Raw genomic sequence first — 10,442 nt, forward strand, 5'->3', positions numbered from 1 at the left:
GGATACGGGGGACGCGTCACAGGGAAAACCTCGCACGGGGGGAAAAACCTCGCACGGGAAAGGCGGGGCGGACACCGGGAGGGGCGGGGGGGGACATGCGTGGGGGTGACCTACGCCAGGGGGTCCACCCGGGACCACCCACAGCAGAAAACTCGCCTGGGATAACCCGCAACAGATAATCCGTTCCCGATGACTGACCCTCGCTGGATAACCACGAGCGATGCCCCTCAAGTGGCTGGTGTTTCACCCCAAATCTTCCCCAAATCGGGGGGTTTTTTGCTTTTCCATAATATCAAAATTGTGGTTTTTTCCTTTTCCAAAACATTCCACCATTTGGAGGTTTTTCAACGCTTTTTCACACAAAAATTGGTGGTTTTTGCTTTTTCGTTTTGTGCGTGAAAATGGGGGTTTTTTTGCTTTCTGGCTGCCCAAATCCAGGCGGATTTGGCTTTCCCGGGAGCTCCAAGTTGGGTATTTTTCCCCCAAAATTGCGGGCTTTTTTTTCCCCCACCCCTTGCAGGCCCCGAATTAGGGGTTTTGTGGTATTTTTAGGCCATGGCGGCAGGTCCCGCTCTGCGTGCGCAGCCCTGCAGGGGAAAGTCCCTGTTGGAGGAACTGGCCCCCAATCAGGATGGGAACAGGCGGAAAAGGAGAACAGGGAAGAGGCAGCTTTTGAAAGCGCTTTTATATCTTCAATAGAGAGGTGTTTCGGGGCGGGGGGGTGGGGGGGGTGGGGGGTGGGGGGCGTCGAGTTTTAAAATCCTTTCTATAAACAGGGTTTCTTTGCATTTTAAAAACCTTATTATCATAGATATTTACACTTAATGTATTTACACATATCTCTATATATATATTTAGTGAATATATTTATCTTTCACTTATATCCCCCTGTTTCCCACTTATTATATATACTACCTGCTCAGACTATGGATCTGTTGACTTCCATATTTTGAACACTTAAATGTCTTTATAGTGTTCTCTATTTACACTTACATATATTTACACCTATATCTTTATAGACTTAGATTTTAGACTTAGATGTCTATTTACACTTGTACATAATCTCTTAGATTACATATAATGTCTATGTAGACTATGTAACACGTAGTAAGTGTAGATAGCGGTATCTATTCAGACCTTTTTCTATTTTAAATTCCTTCATGTATAAAATGTATCATCCTTTTTGCATTTGGAAGTTCTTTATTTTTTAATTTATAGAGACGTGAGTTACTTTTGTATTTTAAAACCCTATATACATCTTTCGAATTTTTTTATACTCTAAAATCCTTTATATAATAGGGCAGATATAGGTTCTTATTTTGAAATCCTTTTGTACGTATAAATTAATATTATTTTTCAATATATGTAACAAGGAGAGATTTTTTTTCTCTTTCGAGGCCTCACAGATATATTTACAGTTTTTAAAAATTTTTGAACGCCCCCCCATGAATTTTCAGGCCATTTGGGCTGTGACCCCCTTTGGGGGGGGGGGAGGGGGGGACACGGACCCCCATGACCCCCCATTCCCCACTCACCTGCTCCTCCACGGCATCATCACCCCCGTGGTGATGCTGGGGTGCCCCAAATGACATCATCACCCCTCCAGGCCCCCCAACCCCCCCTTTTTATTCACCCCCCCAAAAAGACACAAAACGAGGGAAACGGCCCCAACCGGCAGCTCGTTACTTTAATAATGCCGTTTACGTATGTACGCACGCACCCCCGCCAAAAAGGGGGGCTCTGCTAGAAAGATAAAGGAGGGGCGGCCCCCCCAAACGCTTGCAGCCCCCCCCAGCCCCCGTCCCGCAGGCTGCCAGCCGGCCCCTTACCCTCAGCACGCCTAACGACCGGCAGGCAAACCTGGGCCAGGGGTCTCTCCTGAGCACCACGGGACGCTCACAGCGAGGCATCTGAAAAACAAAAATCCCAACGGATATTTCAGCACGTTAAAAAAACAGCACCGAAGGCAGCAGAGGAATTCGGTCAGGATAAGGGAGAGGGTAGCAGTCGAGCTAAAGGAGGGTGCCAGGCAAACGGGTCAGCTCGAAACACAACGCCGCCTTTAAAAGCTCGAGCGATTCGAACGCTTAAAATCAGCGTGAAGACTAATTGACACGATTCTGAACACGTTCTTCGCAGAGAAGTAAACGCTCTCGCTGGTGTCGGAAAACGCCTCGTCCCTTCCTTACAGCACCGCTGCCGGGAGATAACCCCGTGAGGCTGCAGGACAAGGGCGCGCCGTAATCAGCATCTACGCGCACGGATCCACCGCCGCAGCTCCAGCCCTTGCGCTGCTGCTGCTGCTGCTGCGCATCTCGCTCGCTTGGCCGATAAAGCTGAAAGTGAAGCGTAAAACTTTGAAGAGTAAAATGAAAAAGAAAGAACAAATCTCAGCAATTCATTTTATGCTAAAAAGGCGTGCGCACGCTTACATACGTACAATGAGAAGACTCATACTATAAAAATATTTGATTTTCCTTTTGCGTTAATTGAAATTGCGTAGCTGTGAATTCATACCGTTAAATTATCTACCTCCAAGCTACACAGCTATCGTTTGACCAGGGGTTTTGCGTGTGTGACATGACTAGGAGGGACGCCTGGCCAGCTGCGCCGAGACCGATGCTACCGAACTGCCGGGGAAACGCGCCGTCGAAAGCGAGACAGAAATAAAGTGCTTCAGAGCACTCTGCCAAAAGATCAGGAAAAAAGCCCCTAACGTTCAGATGCCTCTCTTTTTAAACGTTTAGAGCAACTACCCAACTGCTTAAGCACACCTAATAAATTATACACTACAGCTATTTGGCAGTTGCAGTTTAAACAATGCAAGTCAGTTTGGAAATTAGACAATTTTAACTTTCTTTTGGGGGGGGGGGGGCAGGCGGTGGGGAATATCAAATCCCCGGTGCTGCAATACGTAAGGCTACCAAAAAGGACTGGCAGGTTTGCTAACGCTGTTGGCTGTACCCAAGCGTGCGGAGGAACGCGTCTTTACGATCTCTCGACCGTTACACCCGAGAACCAAAGATCAGCCATACGTCGACTATTGGAAGATGTGCTGCTATTGGAAGATGTGCTGCGCTTGGGTCCTTGCAAGGAAATCGATTTAACTCCTTTTTTTTTTCCCCAGAGAGTGAAAAGTCTCCTTGCGGATGACTTCTACTGCCAAGCACGTCATCTCTGAAGATCCATTCTGATGGGAAGTTTGTAAAAGGCAACTCCTTTGAATGAAAACGATTTCCATTCTGGAAAATCTCTTTCCAACCGAAGTCAAAATTACGCGCTGCAGGTTAGGAAAAAGGACATTAGAGAATCAGTAACTCACCGAAAACACATCAGGACTCTCTGTCGCTAGTTACGAGGCTGCTACCGCTTCTCGGGAAAGCCTGGAAAACACACCGAAGCGACGCCGATTTGTCCCGTGTTGTCCACGCCTCTTCTTTGACCTTGATTGCTTTTAGCACAGATGCTAGTATCTCAGTAAGGTTTTCGAGTGCTCCTGTAAGGTATTTTAAACACTGACTGACTGAAAAAGCATAAAGCTTTTATCGTGAAAACAAAGCCTGTTTCTCCCGAACATCCGAACTCTTACAAACGGTTCCTTTCCTCTTCTAGTCCAACATTATTTTCACAGCACCCTTTAATAGCAAGCACACAGAAACAGAAGACTCTGCTTTCAGGAAGAGAAAATAGACGAAGGAAAGCAAGCCTTGAATAGGCGTACCACGCTCCAGAACAGACCTTTATTTTTAGTATTTGTGTTAAAATATTTCATGTTAAAAAATCAGATAGAAGGAGAGCTGCCACATTCTTCATGTTAACTGTAAAGTCCACACTACAAGCACCTTAGGAAAAATGCAGACACATATCACAGGCATACCTTGTTCTTGCAGACCACTATGGATCCTTTCCATCCGTCTCGTACTTTCACGGCAGTTGACATTCTGCTGAGAGGAAAGGCAAAAAAAAAAAAAAAAACAACAAACCACGTTTAGCACAAAGCTTCCTTTTCTGTGAAGACTACAACTGAATGGAGGAGAAAGTATTTTGCATCATCTTTGGTGCAGTTGTTGAGACAGGCCACTAGAGCTTATGCATGTTTTAGACCACCATGCCTTTTTTTTTTGGCTCATCGGCAGCTTTAGTTTCGCTAGAACTCACTTGCCTAGAGACGCGCAGGTGACAGGCACAGACACCTACGTACGTTTTCTCAAGCCTAAGTAGAGCCGCGATTTCCTCACCCTATACGTCCCAAGTTGAGTATTTTTGTTAAAGAGTACGGCAACCCGTCTGTCCTCGCGAACTCGCTGCAAAAGAGGAATCCTTTTTTCCAGGCCGTTTCTCTAGACGGTCAAGATCTTTGAAAACTGCAGTTGTGCCACCAAACCTGCTCAGGGTCCCTCCCAACCTTCGACCATCGTTAGATTTAACAGGCACACGCTCTATTCCGTCTTCCAACAGCAAAAATACATAACGCCCCCAGACCCCTAGCGCAACCCTACGGACGTCCACACGCACCTCGCTGTTTTGATGAGGAGCCACTGAGCACCCCTGCGAGCACAGCGGGATCATGCGCAAGACCAGTGTCCTGGTTTCGGCTGGGATAGAGTTAATTCTCTTCCTGGTAACTGGTATAGCGCTGTGTTTTAGATTTAGGACGAGAAAAACGTGGATAACACGCTGATGTTTTAGTTGTGGCTAAGTAGCGCTTACGCTAGTCGGGGACTTTTCAGCTTCTCATGCCCTGCCAGCGAGAAGCTGGGAGGGACCTTAGCCAGGACAGATGACCCAAACCGGCCAAAGGGACAGTCCATACCATATGACGTCACGCTCAGTACATAAGCTGGGGGAGTTGGCCGGGCGGCGGCGACTGCCGCTCGGGGACCGGCTGGGCATCAGTCGGCGGGCGGTGAGCAATCGCATTGTGCGTCGCTTATTTTGTATATTCTTTTATCGTTACGATTGTTTCCCCTTCCTGTTCTGTCCCATTAAACTGTCTTTACTTCACCCCACGAACTTCACTTTTTTTTCCCGATTCTCTCCCCCACCCCACTTTGGGGGCAGGGGGAGCGAGCGAGCAGCTGCGTGGTGTTTAGCTGCCTGCCGGGTTAAACCACAACGACCAGCTTCACCTACGCCGATTTCCGCGAATGCAGCTTCTGAAGCTTTAAACTGAAAACCGTATCTTGACACTTTGCCGCGGCAGAAACGATCCGTAACTAGAACTCTACAAAAACGCAGTAACGCAAATTGCAAACCCACAGCAGCGACAGCTTCAGAAATATTTCTACCGGGAACAAGGGAGAAAAACAATACAGTTTCATCTCACGCACAGGAAAGCAGCAGGCAGAGAAAAGGGTCGGCATTCGTAGCCCTTGCAGAACGCAGGCATTCTCCTTCCATTCCTAAACCCGCCTCTTAGGTCGAAACATCACAACACTACTACGGCAATATCGAGAGCAGGGAACAACAGCCCTGCCGCTGGATGTGCTACTGACTGATGCTATTTACGTAGCAGGACACCTAGACAGAGGGGCACGTTTTTCCACACACAACCCTGAACTTCCTGAAAATTTATGTTTACCAAAACGAGCCATTTGGAACACATTGCCAAACAATGTTTGGCAATAAAACTTTGATGTGTTTGACACACACAAATTTGGGGTAACTCGCTACTTGCTTCCTGCTGTTGTTGTTCTTCCTTCAGAAATTCTACTTGTAGCCAAGTTATTCGCTACCGGTTCAAGCATTTACCTTCCAGGTATTACCAGCACATTTACACAGGCGAGGAACTAAATCGCTCTTCTAAAACTACCCGAGTGAAAATTACAGCCACGAAAGAGGAGTGACAGAGAAGAAAAGGAGAGGTCAGGCAGCAAGAGAGCTCTGCAGGCTGCCACCAGTCAACATCGCACTCTTTTAAAAAAAAAAAAAAAAAAACAAAAAAAACCAACAAACCAAAAAATAACACAAACACAAAAAGCCCACAAAAACCAACAACAAAACAAAACCTTGACGTTGTACCTTTTTTTTCTTTTGGAGCTCGTCCCTGTCTCAGCAGATTGTCTCGTCAGAGCATGAAATGCAGATGATCCGTATCCCGATGACATCTGCACGCGATGAACACGTGTTCAGAAATAGTCCAGATCTGTAAGACCGGTGTCATTTGTGTGGTTTTAATAATCATAACTCCGTTTTATTGACCGATGCATTTGCGAGGAAACTAAGTAACTTTTAAACGTAGCCTCTCCTTGGGGAGAAAAATGCGTTAGGGAGTGAAAAAAATGATGATTCAGAGCTCCCAACCACGACGGAGCAGCGGGGAAATTAACAAAAGTGAAGGCCAACAGCAGCAACACGAAGCGACATTTGGCTTTAATTCTGATCACGTACTTAAGCGGCTCTCCAAGTCTATACCTCGATCCTATGAATGACTAGCCCTTTTTTGGAAGGACCAACTTTTTTCCTTAAAAGTCCTAGACTGAAGACTCCACTGAACAGAACGTGGATTGAGCCACAGGACAACGTGCCATCAACACTCTCAGGAAAAAAAAATCAAGTAAAAATCAAGTTTAAATATCAGTTTCCATCGTGTCTCATTCATTCCGTTTCTAGTGACACCTGGGTGCTCCAAAATTCACTATCCTGACACCACGTAGTACTACAAATTGAGTTATGCCTATAAAAATAAAAGGCTATTTCCAACCTGCCCATAAAATCAGTATGAACAAACAGAAGAGAAACACTTGAACTTAAAGAAGGACACAGGCAGCTCTTAATTTTTCGTAGATGAAAGCTCATTCTTTTCCCTGAAAGGAAAACACTCGTAACTACCCGGGTTAGTTACGCTAACGAGGGTACGTAGGCACGCTCTGTTCACGGCAATTGTTCATCAGCTTTTCTGCACCGGCAGCAAATTTGCCTTTTCCCTGGGTTTGACGTGGAGCACCTGCAGCGTCCTTGAACGCGCCAATGTTTCTCCCGCTCCCCCGGCCCCACACGTGCCATCACCTGAGCAGCAAGCGGCATCAACCACGCAGGATTTTCTTCACGTGACGCAGAAGGTGACGCTGGGAAAAGAGGAGGCACAAAATGAACCTGTTTGTCACACCCAGCCAACGCCGAAAACCCAGGGAAGGATTCTGCCGTGCGGGGCCGGGCTGTGCACCCCGGCAGCTCCAGCCGGCCGGTTTCGCTCCCCTTTGCCGGGTACCGGGGAGACACCGCCGCCTCGTGCTGCCGCCTGCCCCCCGGGGAGAGCCGGGGGACCCCCACCTCACTTCAGCCCTCGGGAACGGGTCCGGGAGAGACCCTCCACGCAAAGAGAGCGGATCCACGCGTGGCGTGGATTTAATCCCCGAGGGAAGAGGCCGGGCTCCCCGCTGGCAGAAGGACAACTCGCCTCCCTGCCGCTCGGAGCGCCTTGCTGGGGACAGCCCTGCCTGCGCCTGGCTGCTCTTCAGCCGTGCTGGGAGTGCAGTCTGGCCGACGGATGCTCCGGCAAACAGACACTGCAGCGAATCGCAGCTCCCGCTCGTTACAGCTGCTGGTAATTTTGCCTCTGGCTAAGGCATGCCCCAGACAGCGGACACCTCATCTCGTTCCAGCTCCTGCTTGCGACGGTTCTGGCTAATTGAAGCTCCAGCTCTGCACCGTTGATTTCAGCTCCTTCTCCTTACAAGCTCCAGCTGTTTGCAACAGCCTGGGCTTTTGACAAGGTCGTAAACCAACCGCTGTCAAAACTCGACTATTAGGATTAAATATCATAGTTGGACATTGTATAAACATTAATCAGTTTGTAGGACTAATCAGTTAATAACTATTCGAAGCAGTCGACAAGCAAGAGCTGGACTCGAAGAGGGCGTGCAGGGTCTGAAAAGCAGAGACCACCTCTTCCCCCCAGAGACCACCGCACACGTTGAGTTGGGCCTGGTGCATGCCGGCCTCCCGCACTTCGGGGTCCGGCAGGACCAGAGCCCCTCCCCCTGGGGAGGGTCCACGCACCCTGCCCACCCCCTGCTTTCCCCTGCAGCCCCCAATGCCTGCCCACCCCCCCGCACAAACGGCCAAACCGGCTTCTGCTTTGGGCCCCCAAACCAGCTCACTTGGCACCCATTTCTGAGCCCAAAAACCCAGCTGCTGCGCCTGTTCTCAAGGCCCAAAGATGCCCCCGGGGAGGGCAAGCGCTTGTGTGATGCTTCGGGCAGAAACGGGGCTTTGAAAGGTCTGATCCTGGTGCCGGGGGAGCAGAGGCGAGCTGGCTGGGACCAGCTTTTGCTCCTGGAACAACCCCAAGTCCCTGCTCCGAGGTCTTCCCCTTGGGGCCCTGGGGTGGACCTGTCCCTCCCCTTCAAATGCTCCAGCAGTTTCGGGGGCAGAAGGCCGTTTCTAAGCCCTCTCTCCAGCAGCTCCTCCCTCGACTTGGCCAGTGAAGCCCCCAGACTCGAGCACCTCGCTGAGGCGGGCGGCCTCCATTGCCTACAGGCTGCCCGTCTGCCTGCAGGGAGGGCTGGGGGGTCCCCGGCCCCACGGGGCGACAGTGGGGACTCGCAGGGAGGGTCTGTTTGCACACAGCGCCCCCCCCGCCCCGGCCCCACTGCGCGGCCCCCCTAGGGCACACAGCCCCCCCCCCCCCCCCCCCCCCCCCCAGCCCCACTCCCCAGATGAGATGCTCACAGCCCCTCCTCCGCCTGGAGCCCCCCCAGCCCCCCTCCCCGGAGCCTGCAGGACCGCCCCCCCCCCCCCCGCCACAACCCCACTCCTCGGCTCCCCGGGCCCGCGGCCCCTCACACTCACGCTGCGCCGCCGCCTCGGTGCAGAGCCCGCCGCGCGCCCCGTTGAAATACCCTCCGCAGCCAATCAGCGCGCGGCTCCACCGCACGGCCCGCGCGGGGCACGCCGGGAGTTGTAGTCCCCGTCCCGGCACCGCGCATGCGCGCGGCGCCTCGTGCAGCCCGGCTGCCTCTACATCGACACCCGTACAATGGAGGTGATCGTGCACCGACCCTGGTGCAACCCTTGTGCCCCCCATGCTCGCAGCCCCTCCCCGGTGTTTGCAAGCGCCTCCCAGCCCCAGGACCCCCGGTGCTCACAGCACCCGACCACACCATTTTCCAGCCCCGTGGGAGCCCCAAGCCCCACTCTCAAGCCCCGCCAGGACCCACAGCCCCACTCCCCAGCTCCTTGGGGGACTGCAGCCCCCGCCCCCAGCCCCACTCCCCAGCCCCCCTAGGACACACAGCCCCACTCCTCAGCGCATCCAGGGCGCACAGCCCCGCCCAGCCCCCCTCCCCGGCCCCCTCCGGGACGCACAGCCCCCCCCAGCCCCCCTCCCCGGCCCCCTCCGGGACGCACAGCCCCCCCCAGCCCCCCTCCCCGGCCCCCTCCGGGACGCACAGCCCCCCCCAGCCCCCCTCCCCGGCCCCCTCCGGGACGCACAGCCCCCCCCAGCCCCCCTCCCCGGTCCCCCCGAGACGCACAGCCCCCCTCCTCAGTCCCCCAGGGGGTCCGCAGCCTCCCGCCAGCCCGCCGTGCCCGCGGCACCTCAGACTACTGCCGCCGCCGCCTGGGTGCAGACCCCGCCGCGCGCCCCGTTGAAATATCCTCCGCAGCCAATCAGCGCGCGGCTCCTCCGGGCCGCCCGCGGGGGGCACGCCGGGAGTTGTAGTCCCCGCCCCGGAAGTGCGCATGCGCACGGCGCCTTGTGCAGTGCGGGTGCCCGCGCAGAGACCCCCGTGCAACGGTGGGGATTGTGTTGTCCGAAAAGCGGATTCGTGCCCGGCGTGCAAGTAACCAATTCCACACGCTCAGGAGAGATATTGTTTTATTCAGGCCTGGGTGCTCGGTGGACTTGCCACAAATCAAGCACACACGGTCTAATCACCTTTCTGTTTATATCCATGCTTCTCATACATATTTTAAGTTTCCTTGTTACATATTCGTTACATTTCCGAGAACTAATTATAATATTGCATCATCTTAAACACATGCGCACTAAAGCCTTTAGGGTCTTCTTGGGGGTCTTGGGTGGTCTCTGGTGGTCGGCAGGGCAGTGAACTCTTCATGAACTTATTTCCTCTTTACCTTATAGGGTCGCAGTTTGTCCCTGAGCCATGCTTGGACCACGTCTGTTTATAGTTTCCATAGCTAAAATTAATTATCACTACTTCTAAAACACACACCTGTTAGTTACCTAACTTCTAAGCAACAAGTCTTCATTGTTTAAAATTACAGAAGCGAGCAATATAGTTTAGTTTGTTGTGGATTCTATCTATCACCATAGTGTTCTTAAATTAAAACATATACATCTTGATCTCCTCCAATCAAACACCCACTCACTAGCTTCATCATTCTGGTTTCTTATTAACTGGTCTTTTAACCCAGTTCTGGGTGAGGGCTATACACAGGATGATAACACTTTGAAGATTAATATTGATTAAGATTAA

The 10,442-nt window shown here is 51.8% G+C and overlaps 1 long non-coding RNA gene across 2 annotated transcripts; it reads right to left on the reverse strand.

Moving 5' to 3' along the window:
• Window positions 1-3,885: 3,885 nt before the first annotated feature.
• LOC142084659 (uncharacterized) lies at window positions 3,886-8,903 on the reverse strand. Of its 2 annotated transcripts, XR_012674410.1 has the most exons (4): window positions 8,794-8,901; window positions 7,009-7,067; window positions 6,022-6,537; window positions 3,886-3,941 (listed from the first exon to the last, which is right to left on the reverse strand). It is a non-coding gene; the product is annotated as an uncharacterized LOC142084659 (long non-coding RNA). The 2 variants fall into 2 exon arrangements; XR_012674409.1 differs by lacking the exon at window positions 3,886-3,941 and having other exon boundaries at window positions 4,874-6,537; window positions 8,794-8,903.
• Between the last annotated feature and the right edge of the window lie 1,539 nt (window positions 8,904-10,442).

The sequence above is a fragment of the Calonectris borealis genome, chromosome 8 (genome assembly GCF_964195595.1).
Source record: "Calonectris borealis chromosome 8, bCalBor7.hap1.2, whole genome shotgun sequence".
NCBI lineage: Eukaryota > Metazoa > Chordata > Aves > Procellariiformes > Procellariidae > Calonectris > Calonectris borealis.